Genomic DNA, 15,900 nt, shown 5'->3' with positions numbered 1-15,900 from the left:
ATCAAATTTTCAGAAGGATATTGTTAAAAATTTTTAGGTTTTGACTATATAGGTATCATCTACGGCCATACCACCCTGAACGTGCCTGATCTTGTCTGATTATATAGATGTTGATCTTTGAAAATAAACTTCTCCAATGGAAGAAAAAATGCATTATTTCTAATCGTCTAGAATAGTGAAATTCCTAAAGGAAGAGGTAAAATAAGGGATGTGATTGCTTTTAATCCTGATCTCAGAACTGGACTTGTGATTCAGCTGTAGTGATAAGGTCATATCGTCTAGTACATGTGACAGTTGAATGGAAGCACATGTCACCAGGAACCTGAGGCTGCCCTCAGACCTTTAATGTACTGTTTATTCTATGCCAGAGACTTAGAGCTTGTCATGTTTAATCATGCAGTTCAATTGTACTGAGAAGCTAAAAAGCATTTGGTCTCTTGCATTGGCAGGCAGATTATTTACCACTGACGCATCTGGACACAGGGCGGGAAGGAGAAGGTGGGACAAATTGAGAGCACAGCACTGAAACATACCCATTACCATCGTAAAACTAGATGACCAGTCAAAATTTGCTGTATGAAGCAAGGAGCTCAAAGCCGGTACTCTGTGACGACATAGAGGAACGGCATAGAGTGGGAGGTGGGAGATGGAAGGGGGGTTCAAGAGGGAGGGGACATATGTATACCTGTGGCTGATTCATATTGATGAATGGCAGAAGCCACAATAACGTAAAGCAATTATCCTCCAATTATAATAAAAATAAATTAAAAGAGCATATTGGTTTAAGCATGAAAACCTGTAAAACAATTTCAGTGATAATCTCAAAGCAGAGACATGCTTCTAATATTAATGCAATCGCCTTTTGCATCTTTTCCCAACAGTCTCTGCATATTGAATGGGTTTTTACTGCTCATCTCAAGTCAACCAGGGAGTTAAGTATCAGATTCTTGTTACTCAAACAAGGAATTCACTTCAACTATTCCTGAAACCTTTCCTCTCTGCAGGGGAACGGGCTAGATTTCATTTTCTGGGAAGTAAAATCGATTTTTCTAAGTGGCAGGACACTATAGCAACAAACAAGGCTGCCGTAGCTTCGCATGGTGCCTCAATACCTCTTTTAGCTTGTGAGAACTGCATTTCACAACCAGATGAACGTTATTTACATTAGACACCCACCCCCACCTCTGCTGTTTAGTCTGGAGTCTGACCAATCCGGCCCTCGTCATCAGCTTCTCAAGCTTACTGACCTCATTGTAAGTCTCAAGTCTTCTAGATGTTTGTCTTACCTGACTTATTTCATAATTTTGGCCAAGATCTGCAAAGAAATTTTATATTTATTAGGTAAGAGTAAGGCTTGCAAACTGAGTGAATTTATCAGAAAAAAAGTGCCTCAATAAGGGCTTTCTTGACGAAGAGAAATAATTCTGTGGGTTTCCATTACTCAGAGACTGTGTAAGAGCAGGATAGGAATTGCAGGAACAAACAAAGGGAAAAATGAAATAAAAAGAGGAGAAATTGTGCCTAACACAAAGGAGAAATATCACCTGCCAAGTGTTTTGATATTCTATGTACCTGGAGTGTACTTGAATAGCATTAATTGATAATGATGTATTTTATTAAAATAACTCTACAGATATATACCATTATGCATACATTGTCAATTCAGTTATAAAGTTGCATTGGAATATCTGAATCCCTTTGTGCCTTATCTTCAAGAGAAGGAATGACATAAAATAAATGTATTTGTACTGTTGTCTTTGAATAATTTTAAATTGTGCTAAAATGTCATTTTGTTACTTATCTTACATGAGATAAAAATTCTAAATGAAAGTTTCACTTTATATATTAGAGGAAAAATTATTTTAAACCATCCAGTATATAGGTTTTTAATTGAGGTATAGTTGATTTACAACAGTGTATTAGTTTCAGATGTATAGCACAGTACTTTGGTACTTTTGCAGGTTATACTCCATTAAAAGTTACTACAAGAATATGGCTGTAATTTCCTGTGTCATACAATATTTCTTTGTTGCCTTTATATTTTATACATAATCCCATACTCCATTCTTACCCGTCCCCCTTTCCCTCTCCTTCCTGGTAACCACTAGTTTGCTCACTGTTTATGTGAATCTGTTTCATTTTTGTCATTTTCACAAATTGTTTTATGTTTTTAGATTCTACATATATGTCATAGTTTAGCATACTTGTCTTCGTAATTATTATTTCACTAAAGATGATACCCTCTAGTTCCATCCATGTGGTTGCAAATAGCAAAACTTTCATTCTTTTTTATGGCTGAGTGGTATTCTGTTGTGTGCATGTGTATTAGTTGCTCAGTCATATCCGACTCCTTGTGACCCCATGGGCTGTATCCCATCAGGCTCCTCTGTCCATGGGTAGCCATTCCCTTCTCCAGGGCATCTTCCCAATCCAGGGATCAAACCCAGGTCTCCCGAATTGCAGGCAGATTCTTTACCATCTGTGGAGAAGGGAATGTTTACCTATTCCAGTATTCTTACCTGGAGAATTCTATGGACAGAGGAGTCTGAAGGGCTATGGTCCATGGGGTTGCAAAGAGTCAGACACAACTGATAGACTAACACTTTCACTTTTCTTTACCATCTGAGCCAGCCAGGAAGCCCATGTATATGTATGTGTAAACACACACACACACATACATACACAGTACATCTCCTTTATCAATTCATCTGCTAATGGACACATTTCTTTAATATCTTGGCTATTGTAAATAATGATACTATGAACATGGGGTACATGTATCTTTTTGAATTAGTGTTTTCATTTTCCTTGGATATATACACAGGAGTGGAATTGCTGGAGCATATGGTAGGTCTATTTTTAGTTTTGGGGGAACCTCCATATTATTTTCTTTAGTGGCTATACCAATTTCAAGTTCTACCATCAGTGTGCTAGGGTTCCCTTTTTTTCCACTTCCTTGCCATCATTTGTTATTTACAGACATGTTGTTGATAGCCATTGTGACATGTATGAAATTATACTTCATTGTTTGATTTGCAATTTTCTAATAAGCAGCACTATTGAGCATCTCTTCCATGTGCCTGTTAACTTCTTTAGGAGAGAACTCTACTATTCATATATTCCCAAATTATTATAAAATGTTTGCTTGGATGTTATCTAGGTTTGGAAATTAGTTCATAAATTCAAGACAATTGCTTAGTGATATGATAGGTGAACATTCTTCACAGATGGTTTACCAGGTGTTATAAGAATGTGGTAATCTTGCTAATCATTTACATTCCCACCAACAGTGTACAAGGTTTCCCCTTTCTCCACATCCTTGCCAATGTCTATTATTTGGGTTTGTTTTTTTTAATGGTAGCCATTCTGACAAATGTGAGGTGATATCTCACTGTAGTTTTAACCTCTGATGATTAACAATTAGTACATCTTTTCATGTATTTATATTCTCTGATATATAATAATATGATTATTTATAAAATGTTTTAAGTTTAGTCTTCAGGGAGAATTGACTTCTAAGTATCAGTAACAAATCAATCCTATGTATTCCCATTCTCTTGGTACATGGTAATATAGCCCTGATAGTATGTTTGCTCTACTTTGAGATGCACGATGGAAGACTGTAATCATTCTGGATACCCAGTTTATATGAGTCCTTTCCCTTTACTGCTTTCTCTTTTTCCTACCCCTCTTACCTCTTTCCTGCCATAGTCTATCACTCTATCCTCATCTTATTTTCCTTAATCTGTTCTCTCTCTCACTTTTATCACTTTGAGATAAAATACAGCATAGCAGCAATGAGTTCAAATAGACACATGAATGTGTACCATCAGAGCATTATGGATAGGGAGGTTTGTTTTTTTTCTGGATATGGGATTTGAGGTGTTCTTTGAGCTATCTTTAAAAAAAAGGAGAAAGAAGTAAGAAATTTCTAGGCAAAAGCAACAATTTTTACATTAATAGAGATGAACACAAGAACATGTTATTTGCTGGAACTGGTAAAGATGAGTATGTGTGTGAAGTTTGAGTTTCAGTGAATAGGGGATAGATTTTTTTATCATAATAATGTATTTGAATTTTTTGATGGTAACAGTGAACTGGTGGAGTTTTTGGGTTTTGTTTTGTTTTTTGTCTTAGATTGGAACTTAATCAGATTTGCCATTGGGAAATATAACTCTGGTGGTTTAAAGGTATACAGGAGATACATGACACCTAGCATAATATATTACTTAGTGTACCAGTATATATCTGTTGCATAGATACTGAATATATGCATGAACTATACATAGTTCGTTAAGGAAGTTATTGACACAATGAAATACTTAGCTCCTATAGAAGAGAATGTTCATATATTCCCAAATTATTTTAAAATATTTGCTTCTATACTATTTAGATTATGAAATTAGCTCATAAATTTAAGATAATAAGTCATATGAAAGGTGGACATTTATCATGTACAATCTAGCAAGTATTATAAACATGTGGTAATCATGTAGAGTGAATCAAGTCAGAATATTTTCATCGCTCAGTGTCAGTAAGAGAGCATGTTAACCCACATGAGCCGATTCGTTTAGAGTCAAGTCAGCTGTGGCCTGAAAGAACTATTCACAGAAAAATTTGGAGAATTTCTTTATGTTGCCATTGAACTCTGAAGCTAAAGGTAGCAGTAGCGTTAGTAAGGAATTCTCAAAGAAGCCTCCTGAAGTCCTACCGCCCCAGCATAGTTTCCTGGACCACTCATGTAGTCAAAACTGTTATGCGTTTTATATTACCTGGAGCTCCAGATAAGGATGTGACCTCCAGTCTAGGTGCCACGGCCTCTCCATCAGATGTGGGTGCTACCTCATGGTGCCACTTTGATAACCAGTGGTGGCTGCCATTTTTTAACCAGTAAGTGTCCATCAGCCTCCTTGTTAAGTGTGTGCTTAGCAAATCTGTTTTTATTTGAACTTCACATTACTCTGTGAAATATCTATTACTACTTCCATTTTATTGAAGCTTGAAAGGTTAAATGACTTGATAATTGTTTCAGAGGAACAAAGAGGTGAAGTAGGCAATAAAAACCCAGGTCTAACCAATTCCAAGTGCCTTTCTTTTGGAGCACTCTTACAATATGATAGATGTGTAAATAAAATTTTAAATGTCAAATCTTGGGAGTGAAAGATATGCACATCTGGGCAGATAGGGTAAAACATGAAAGTATGAGCTGTATCTCACCATTCAAAATATGAAATAGTAATAAAATATATAACAGTACATTCCTACTTTGCCTGTCATTCCCCACTCACACTAAAAACACTCACATACATTGCAATAAAACATGTTTCATGTGCAGAAAGAAAGTCAGCCTTCAGGGTTTCACTGCTGATATGAAAATTTGTTTTGTGGGCATAACCATTAGTCTGACAAGTGAAACTGCCTATATGATTACAAAGAAGGAGCTGCAGCAAACATCAGAAGAGATAATCTACTTTTTTAGGCTGCAAAAATCCAGACAACACAAATTACTACTTGTAAAGAGACAGAAATTTTGTTTTTCTTTTAATATAGTGTAGGAAACATTAAAAAGCAGATGCATGGCAGCAAAACAACTCATAATTTTTAAAATGGTAGCCATATAAGAAAACCCTGTAACTTATTCCAATATGTAGGAAGACTTCAGAAATTTATAGAACTTCTTTAACATTTTCTGCCTTTTAAAAAGTAAAGAAAATATATTTTCAAAAAACGTGATGACAGGCTAATGTCATCATTATAGATGACAAGTAGGTAAATACTCAAGACTTGATGCCGAGAAGTGAGGCTACTATATAGAAACTCAAAAAGCTACTACAGAATGTATTTGTATATCTATAAAGTAAAATGGAAAACTTTATTTTCCAAGAATGTCATTTCAATTGACCTGAGCATTAAAGTGTTACAAGTAACCCCATAGTTCTGGATAAACTTAGCAATCAGAAATTAGGAGTGTAAAAATCAGCAGTAAAGAGATTAATTAATGATAAGTAAATGGTTTTATTGGTATTATTAGAACTAATATCCCATTAAAATGGCTTGTGATAGTCATACCCAGCTGTTTGCGTTTGTTTCCCAATAATAGTAAACACAATAAAGTTTCTTCAATGATTTATTCAGCTTATATTTATTAAGTGCTTATCATGTGACAGGCATTTTTCTGGGTCAGTAACGTGGGTAAATCAGTGAACGTGAAAGAAAACTCATTGACCCCTTGTGGCTTACATTCTAATGAGAAAATATAGAAAAACACTTTTTATCAATAAATACTATGATAGGTGGAGGTAAGTGCCATGGAGTAAAGAGGAGAAAGAGTATCAGGAATGGGTGCCATTTGATATAAGATAGGCAAGGTGAGCTTCTCTGAAAGCTGATATTTGAAGAGAGGCCTGAACTAGGTGAAGAAGCAAGCAAACTATGTAGATATCAGGGGGAAATATGCCAAGGAGAAAGAACAAAAAGCATAAAAGCCCTGATTCCTTAGTGAGTTCAAGAAAGAGCAAGGGAATCAGGTGTTGCTGGAACACTTGATTAAATGAATGAAGTTGAAAAGGCAGTGGGGCCAGATCTCATATATCCTTCTAGGTAACTGCAGAAGCTTTGGGTCTCACTCTGAGTTTAATAGGAAGCCAAAAGAAGTCTGGGCACAGGGTTGATGGGATCTGAATTATGCTTTAAAAAGGCTTTCTAGCTACTCCTGTGTGGAGAATAAATTATATTGGAGCAGAGAGGCCAGGGAAAATGGCAGTAACCCATATTACAGTTATAATGTCCTATGCTAAGGTAAGAGTCAAGGCAGTGAGAAGTGATTAGATTCTGGATATATCTTAAGGGCAGGGCCAGCGAGATTTGCAGATATATTCAGTACTGGGATGAGCAACAGAAAGTAAGCATGACACTAAGATTTTGGCCTGAGAAACTGGTTGAGTGAAGTATCTGTTTGCTGATACGGAGCAGACCATGTCGTGAAGGTAGGAATATCAGTGTTCAGTGTTGGGGATTTTAAGTTATGTCTTACACATTCAATTAGAGGTATTAACTAGGCAGTTAGATATGTGAATCTGGAGTTCAGGAAAAGTCCAGAATGGAAATATGAATATGGAAATAATCAGGAAAATGGTGTTTAAAAGCAAGATATTAGATAAGTTCATAAAGGGAGTAATTGTAGACTTTCATCTAAATTTATACATTCTTGTTATTATAAATTTAGATTATTACATATGAAGTGATATTCTGGATATTTATTCAAAGTTACTAATATTTAATATTGGTTTTGATAATATACTTAGTAAAAGTTACTTTTAATATTCAAACATTTTTATTACTTCTGCATGTCTTAGCTTAATGAATGGATTTAAAGATCCATTATGGTACTGTGATACCTGATTCTGCATCTTCCCATAATGCATAGTAAAATACTTGACATGAATTTCAATAAATGTATTAAATTCATAAACTTAAGGATATGAAAAAAATCAAAGAACCCAGGTAATTTATTATAACAGACTTACAGCTTGGTGCTCTTATTAAAATACACATTTTAAAATATGATATCACCTGCACTGCAGGAGTTTCTTATGTCTTATAATCCTTTGAAGATTCTATTTAAAAATAGAGTAATACAGTTTCATGATAGAATTCCAGCTACTGCTGTTGTTGGAACGCTGAACTGCTGTTGCTGCTTCATGTTAGTCTCCTAGTCGTGTCTGAGTCTTTGCGACCCCACGGACTGTAGCCTGCCAGGTTCCTCTGTCCATGGATTTCTCCAGGCAAGAATACTGGAGTGGGTAGCCATTCCCCTCTCCAGAGGATTTTCCTGACCCAGGAATCAAACCTGGGTCTCTGGCATTGCAGGCATATTCTTTACCATCTGAGCCACCAGGGAAGCCAACCTTATAATTGAAGTGAACATTTATTGTGTATTTGATTTGCATCTTTTCTAATTTTTATAACACTCTAACAAAAAAGGTTGTATTAGGTCCATTTTACCATTTTAAATTTGAAGACTAAGAATAAAAGAAGGTAAATTATATATGAAAACTAACAAAACTGCAGAGTCTGGATTCAAACCCAGATCTGTTGACCTAAGAGAACAGAATTTTATTTTCATTCTACCATCACTCTGATCTAAGCAGTCTGTATTTAAAATATATATTAATAGATGTGTGACACTGAGATAGAAAACACATTTATTTTGAGGAAATTCAAGGAAAGAAACCAGGAAGAAATTCAACCATATAGACCATGTGGAAAGTTGTCCTGATTCTTGGAAACATAAGAAAAGCAGGGTGAAAAAATTTCCCTTTGTTCCTTAAGATTTTGGAGATGCCTCAGATTTATAATGGATTCCTTGATAGCTCAGTTGGTAAAGAATCTACCTGTAATGCAGGAGACTCTGGTTCAATCCCTGGGTCAGGAAAATCCCCGGGAGAAGGGATAGGCTACCCACTCCAGTATTCTTGGGCTTCCCTTGTAGCTCAGCTGGTAGAGAATCCACCTGCAATGCGGGAGACATGGGTTCGATCCCTGGGTTGGGAAGATCCCCTGGAGAAAGGAAAGGCTACTGACTCCAGTATTCTGGCCTGAACAATTCCAAGGACTATATAGTCCATGGGGGTCACAAAGAGTCAGACATGACTGAATGACTTTCACTTTGAAATTTATAATAGCCAGGTTTACAGAGTGAAGTCAAGTCTTTGCTTTTATGACTCACAGCTCACATATTGATTTAACATTTGACAAATATCTAGTATGTAACCACCTCCAGTGCTGGATGCTGACAGCACAAATATATATAAGTCATGGTCCCTGTTCAAAAGGAGCTTCCATTTTATTGAGGGAGACAAATAAGTTAAAAAATTATAATAAACTGAGATAAATGCTTATATAGGAGGCATATGCAGTTATTATATTACATAGTAGAGGGAACTAACACTTCCTTGAAAAAGGTGAAAGTGAAAGTTGCTCAGTCCTGTCCAGTTCTTTGCTACCCCATGGACTGTACAGTCCCTGGAATTCTCCAGGCCAGAATACTGGAGTGGGTAGCCTTTCCCTTCTCCAGGAGATATTCCCAACCCAGGGACTGAACCCAGGTCTCCTGCATTGTGGGCAGATTCTTTACCAGCTGAGCCACAAGGGAAGCCCAAGAATGCTGGAGTGGGGAGCCTATCTCTTCTCCAGGGGATCTTCTCAATCCAGGAATCGAACTGGGGTCTCTTGCATTGCAGACAGATTCTTTACCAACTGAGCTATGAGGGAAGGCCCTAGAAAAATGTGATTCCTTAGTTAAATCTTGAAGAATGAAACGTGTTAGCCAGGCAGTCAAAGTACTCCTGGAACAAGGATGGCACAACCAAATATTTGCTCAGGGAACTATAAATGACTTACTCTGGCTGGATCAGACATCCATGGAATAGGGGTAGGGGAGAGAGAGTGAGGAATTGTTGAGTAATCAGGAAAGGTACTGGAAAAGGAAATAGGTGATAGATTATGAAGGTCTTTGTAATTTATGCTAAGGAGCTTAGACTTTGACCCTGAAGAATTTCTATCTTAGAAATGACATGATAAAATTCATAATTTAGAAAGTCATCCAGCTATAGTGTGCAAAACTTATTGAAGAAAGGATAAGGCCCTTCATCAATAGGAGGACTATAGTGTACTGCAGTAATCCAGGTGAGCAAAGATGATGGTCTGCAGCAAAGGAAATGGAACTGCTCTTAACACTTACAAAGTTTAGAATTGATCAGAATTGTTGACTTGATGGGTATGAGAGAAAGGATACGGACCATTTTCTAAACTTTGGGGAAAGGTGGTGCCATGCTGTTAAATGGCAAGTCAAGAAAAACAGCCATTTGGAAAAAGGATGTTCATATTGAATAATATATGAACTGATTGCATAAGGCCCTTAGCAATTGTATGTAGAAGAGAGATCTGAGCTAATACATATACTTGATAGTTGTAAGTATTTACATGGCATTTGAAACTATAAGAGTAGATGAGATCACCTCCTAAGGATGATCTGAAATCACCTTTTCTAAGAAGAGGAGAAAAAGAAGACAAAGAGGAGGGGAAGGGAAAGGACAATTAGTGAAAGGGAAGGAAAGAGAAGGAAAGGAAGGAAAAGGAGGAGGATGGAGACTTGGGAAGTCCCAAGTGGAAGCTGACTCTAGAGGCCAGAGAAGGGAGGTTGGAATGATATATTTGAAAATTCAAAGTGTGGTGTCAGCAAATCTAGAGGGGAGATGATTTCAAAAAGATAAAGGTGAGAGATATATCTTTAAAAGATTCATTAGTTCCTCAACTTCAGATTATATCAACTCATCCTTAAGAGCTGATAATGTATGAAATTATCTCTAATAAGTTATATATGCAATAAAATCTCTGGAGAGGAAGGCACATAGAAGAGTACTGAGTTAAAAAGATAGTTTGGACTGAATTCAGTAAGCCTCAAACATCTGAAAATTATGAATTTAAAGTTTCAAACCAATTTGTTTTTAATAGAGCACTGAGGCTACTAGTTATTTTTGATAGTTTCCACTTCCTGAAGAACATTTTCCATACTGACATTGATCATTGCTCTCAGTTTGGCCAAATTTTAAACCTCCACATTTTCACCTAGAAATATCCTAAAATTTACATGGCATTTTTATATCAGAAATAGACTGACAGCGGAACATGTTAAACTGGCATAGATTTTTAAGGGCAACTTAACTCCTCCTGTTTTATCTTATGTTCGCAAAGATTTTTACATTTGCTTTCTCTTTCTCAGTGTTAGGGTGACCAACTCTGCAAGACTGTTCAGAACTTAACACTGAACGTCCAGTGTGTCCTGGGGAACCACTGAGCGCCAAGCAAAGTAGGTGGTCACCCTAGTGGAGTGCTGATAAGCTACACCATAGCAGAAAATACCACATCTAAACAATAAAAATCTGTACTGAACACTCAACTGAGTGGCCATAAAATTGCCACCAAAATACAGTCCTCAACAAAGACAATCAAGATAAAAAATAAATGAATTAAAAAACAGGATTTCAAAAAACAGGATTTCATCATTTTATTTGGTGAGAGCCCATCATGCAGTGAAGCTACTGCTAATTATACCAAGTATTTGTAAAAATAAAAAGTTATAAAAGTAGAGATTTTTTCCCCCCAAGAGAATAAGAAAGTAGAATCAAGATTTATCATGGTGTTTAGACTAATCTTTCCTTTGTAACATATGTGTTTTTTTAATTCTTTTTCAGCTATTGGTATATCTTAAATGATTACTTTCATTCTCATGTCAAATGGTTATTTAATCTTTATAATTCCCTTCAAATCTCAGTCAAGTGCTTCACATACTTTTATTAGTTTTCTAGTTTTCAACTCATATTCTAGGTGGGATAGTAGAATATAGTGATAAGACTTCCCTAATATCATAATGGACTTGGGCCTAGGTGCTGATGATGAGATGGAAGGATAATTAGAGATACAGCTCTTTCCTTTGAGGCTCTAGACACTACAATAGAGACTAAGTATTTCCATTATAATAGTAAACAAATTGATCTTTCCCAAGTGTTCATAACCTCTCAAGACTTGACTTTAAATATCTAACATCATAAGCAACAAAACCGTTTTTATTAAAAGATACTCAAAATTTTCAATGAATAGAAAATATCTTCTCAATCATCATGTATCAATAGTTTAATCTGATTACTTTTAAGAATTATTATAAGATAACCCATAATTCCAAGTTTCCTTAGCCTACTTGAATGAGTGGCCTTAGCCTCACTGTAAAGTATTAGATTTCTTGATAAATGTTACAGAGTACAGACACATTTCATTCCTTAAATTTATAGCTAAGTAGAAATGGAGTTGTTTGGGTTTTTTTTAATGTTCTTTCTGAGTGTTCATCCCTGGATTCTGACCATGGATTCATGATTCATTGTCTTTTAAAGTTGAGGGCCTAAGTAATGTGCTTACAGATTGCTTTCCTTTAGCAGCTTGAATTACTGGTCAAACTTAAATTATCCCCTTTAAGTACATACAGATTTCCAGAATCAGCATCCAAAATTTAGTTTCCTGTTAATACAACTAATTAGACAAAGCACATACCAGAGTTTTAGGACAAAAACTATTAGAGGTGAAATTGTATTTCTACTTCAAGTTCTCCCAAATAAACCAAAATGTTGTTATTTTCATTTTCATCTTCCCTGTGTCTGAGCTAATTTAATTGCATGTTCAGTTCAGTCTAGTCACACAGTCATGTCCCACTCTTTGCAACCCCATGGACTGCAGCATGTCAGGCCTCCTGTCACACCAAATCCCGGAGTTTACTCAAACTCATGTTCATTGAGTCGGTGATGCCATCCAACCATCTCATCTTCTGTCGTCCCCTTCTCCTCCTTCCTTCAGTCTTTCCCAGCATCAGGGTCTTTTCAAATGAGTCAGCTCTTCACATCAGGTGGCCACAAGTGTTGGAGTTTCAGCTTCAACATCAGTCCTTCCTAGGAATATTCAGGACTGATCTCCTTTAAGATGGACTGGTTGGATCTCCTTGCAGTCCAAGAGACTCTCAAGAGTCTTTTCCAACACCACAGTTCAAAAGCATCAATTCTTCGGTGCTCAGCTTTCTTTATAGTCCAACTCTCACATCCATACATGACTACTGGAAAAACCATAGCCCTGACCAGACGGACCTTTGTTGGCAAAGTAATGTCTCTGTTTTTTAATATGCTGTCTAGGTTGGTCATAGCTTTTCTGCCAAGGAGTAAGCATCTTTTAATTTCATGGCTGCAGTCACCATCTACAGTGATTTTGGAGCCCAAGAAAATAAAGTCAGCCACTGTTTTCACCTTTTCTCCATCTATTTGCCATGAAGTGATGGGACTGGATGATCTTTGTTTCCTGAAAGTTGAGTTTTAAGCCACCTTTTTCAGTCTCCTCTTTCACTTTCATCAAGAGGCTCTTTAGTTCTTCACTTTTTGCCATAAGGGTGGTGTCATCTGCATATCTGAGGTTATTGATATTTCTCCCAGCAATCTTGATTCCAGCTTGTGTTTCATCCAGCCCAGCATTTCTTATGATGTACTCTGCATATAAGTTAAATAAGCAGGGTGACAATATGCAGCTTTGATGTACTCCTTTTCCTATTTGGAACCAGTCTGTTGACCTGCATACAGATTTCTCAAGAGGCACATCAGGTGGTCTGGTATTCCCCTCTCTTGAAGAATTTTCCATAGTTTATTGTGATCCACACAGTCAAAGGCTTTGGCATTGTCAATAAAGCAGAAATAGATGTTTTTCTGGAATGCTCTTGCTTTTTTGATGGTCCAGTGGATGTTGGCAATTTGATCTGTGGTTCCTCTGCCTTTTCTAAAACCAGCTTGAACATCTGGAAGTTCATGGTTTGTTTACATACTGTTGAAGCTTGGCTTGGAGAATTTTGAGCATTACTTTACTAGCGTGTGAGATGAGTGCAATTGTGCTGTAGTTTGAGCATTCTTTGGCATTGCCTTTCTTTGGGATTGGAATGAAAACTAACCTTTTCCAGTCCTGTGTCCACTGCTGAGTTTTCCAATTTTGCTGGCATATAGAGTGCAACACTTTCACAGCATAAGCTTTTAAGATTTGAAATAGCTCAACTGGAATTAATTGCATGTAGTCGGGTTTAAATTCATCTTTTTGCTATACAGTCTTTATTCTTAATTTATGTCTGCTAACACAAGGTTTTAGAGCAGTAGTTCCACAATGAAAATCTTATATTTGGAACAACGATTTCATACTCATTTATTGAACATATATTTTTGGCATTGGGGATACACTAATGAATAAAGATGACAAAATTTTATTCTCATTTTACTTGCATTCTTATGCATTTAATGGTAGAAAGGTAAACAATAAGAAGCAAACTATTAAATAAATAGTACAGATTGCAAAGAAGCGACCTGAAGAGAATAAACTTTCACTCTGCAGTACAGGATGAGAACCACTATATTGCTTGGTTGGAAAGACTGAGACCTAAAATGCCAAAAGGAAACAGCCATGCATCCATTGGTATGGTTAGAGAACTCCAGTTAGAGAGAAAAACAATTAAGCCACTCTAGTTTAGAACAACATTTATGTGTTTTTCAAAATAAAAGAGAATAAAGGATAGCTAGAGCATAACAAGTGAGGATGAGAAATGAGCAGGATCCTCTCATCCTCCTTTAGCATGCTCTAGTTACCCTCTTTTTTTTTTTTCTTCTATTTCTAAAACACATAAATGTTGTTCTAAACATAGAATTTGGACTTTATCCCAAGAGCAATGCAAAGTCATTGGTAAGAGACAGAAAAGAGGTCTAAAGAAAAGAATGACAAGAAGTAATTCAGATTTTAATGATTACTCCCAGTTGTGGTTTGGATATTGGACTGTAGAGGAGCAAAAGGGGCAGCAAGAAAATCATTGGGAAGATATTCTATAGCCAGGCAGAGACAGCTGTGGATAGAACTGTGATGCTTTTAATGAAATCCAATAGATTCAGTATGGTGTTTTTTTGGTTAGTGGGTAGTTTTGTTTTTGTGGTTTTCTTTCTTTTGGAGGGTTAAACCTGTAGACTTTGCTGATGATTTGGGCAGAGATAATTTTTCAAACAAGGAAAAAGGACTAGTCTCATTTTTCTGCCTGAGCAAGTGATGGGAAGTTGTCTTATCAACAGAGATAAGGAAGTTGGATAGAGAGGAGAGAATCAAGATTTCTGCTTTGGGCCATTTCATTGTGGGCTGCCTAGTAGATGTCTGAGTGGAGGTGTCAAGTAAGCAGTTGGCTACATGATTTCTCACTTGAGTGAAGAGGGTGGGTTGGTGTTACAAAAAGAAGAGCTAAAAGAAGAAAATATTTCAAGTTGGAAGGAATGAATAACTTCTTGAAATTCTGCTGAAAATTAGAAACACTGGGCACAGAGAAATATGTGCTTTGAAAATTGGTTATCTTAACAAAAGCATTTTCAGTGGGTGGTGGGGATGGAATCCTGATAGAGTAGATTGAAGGAAGAATAGAATTTGGGAAAACTGGTTTTAACTTGTGTTTCCTGACACTGAGTGTCTTTTCAAGTGCTTTTAATAATTTTTTTGTGAAGGATCTATTCAAATCTTTTGCTTGTTTTGAGGGGTTGTTTTTCTCTTTATTACTGAATAGTTGGAGTTCTTTACATATTCTAGATATAAATCCTTCTTGAGATAAGTTTTACAAATATTTTTCCAGTATTTGACCTTTTTCTTTCACTAATGATGTGCTTTGAAAAACAAAATATTTTATGTCAATTAAGTCCAATTATCAAATGTCTTCCTTTTATAGTTTTTGTTAGAACTGTCTAAGAAATCTCTCCAACTCTTAGTTCATGAAAATATTCTCCTGTTTTCTTCTAGGAAAATTCCTATATATTTCTCTCTCTTTATATATATACACACACATGCTAATTGTCTTATCCATTTATTTCCCTATTTCTTACATTGTATATGTTCTTTGGTCATATACTTCTTGAAACAATCAGATTTAACTTTCAAAAAGGAAGTTTGGGAGACTGTAACCTAAATTCTTTACTAGCACTATTTTTCTATTCATGATATGACTGGGATGGGTTATACATGATAGTAAATAGTTCACTCTATTTATAGACCATTCAGTTGATAAGGAAAAAATTTATTTGTCTCAATATTTGCATCATTCTCCAACTTGGGAACAATCATATATTAATCTTTCATACAGCACATGTTCCATTAATTATCTTCACTGATGTTCTTCTATTTTGTTTTGCCAGAGACCACTAGTTACTAACCAAACATTATTCTGCTTCTTTCTTCGTATTAGAACTCATTGATTTTTAATATGTGCATGCATGCATTTAAAAGCTATATTCTCCAGCTTCCTTA

Source organism: Odocoileus virginianus, chromosome 3 (assembly GCF_023699985.2).
Source record: "Odocoileus virginianus isolate 20LAN1187 ecotype Illinois chromosome 3, Ovbor_1.2, whole genome shotgun sequence".
Taxonomy (NCBI): domain Eukaryota; kingdom Metazoa; phylum Chordata; class Mammalia; order Artiodactyla; family Cervidae; genus Odocoileus; species Odocoileus virginianus.
This window is presented reverse-complemented; position numbering follows the sequence as displayed.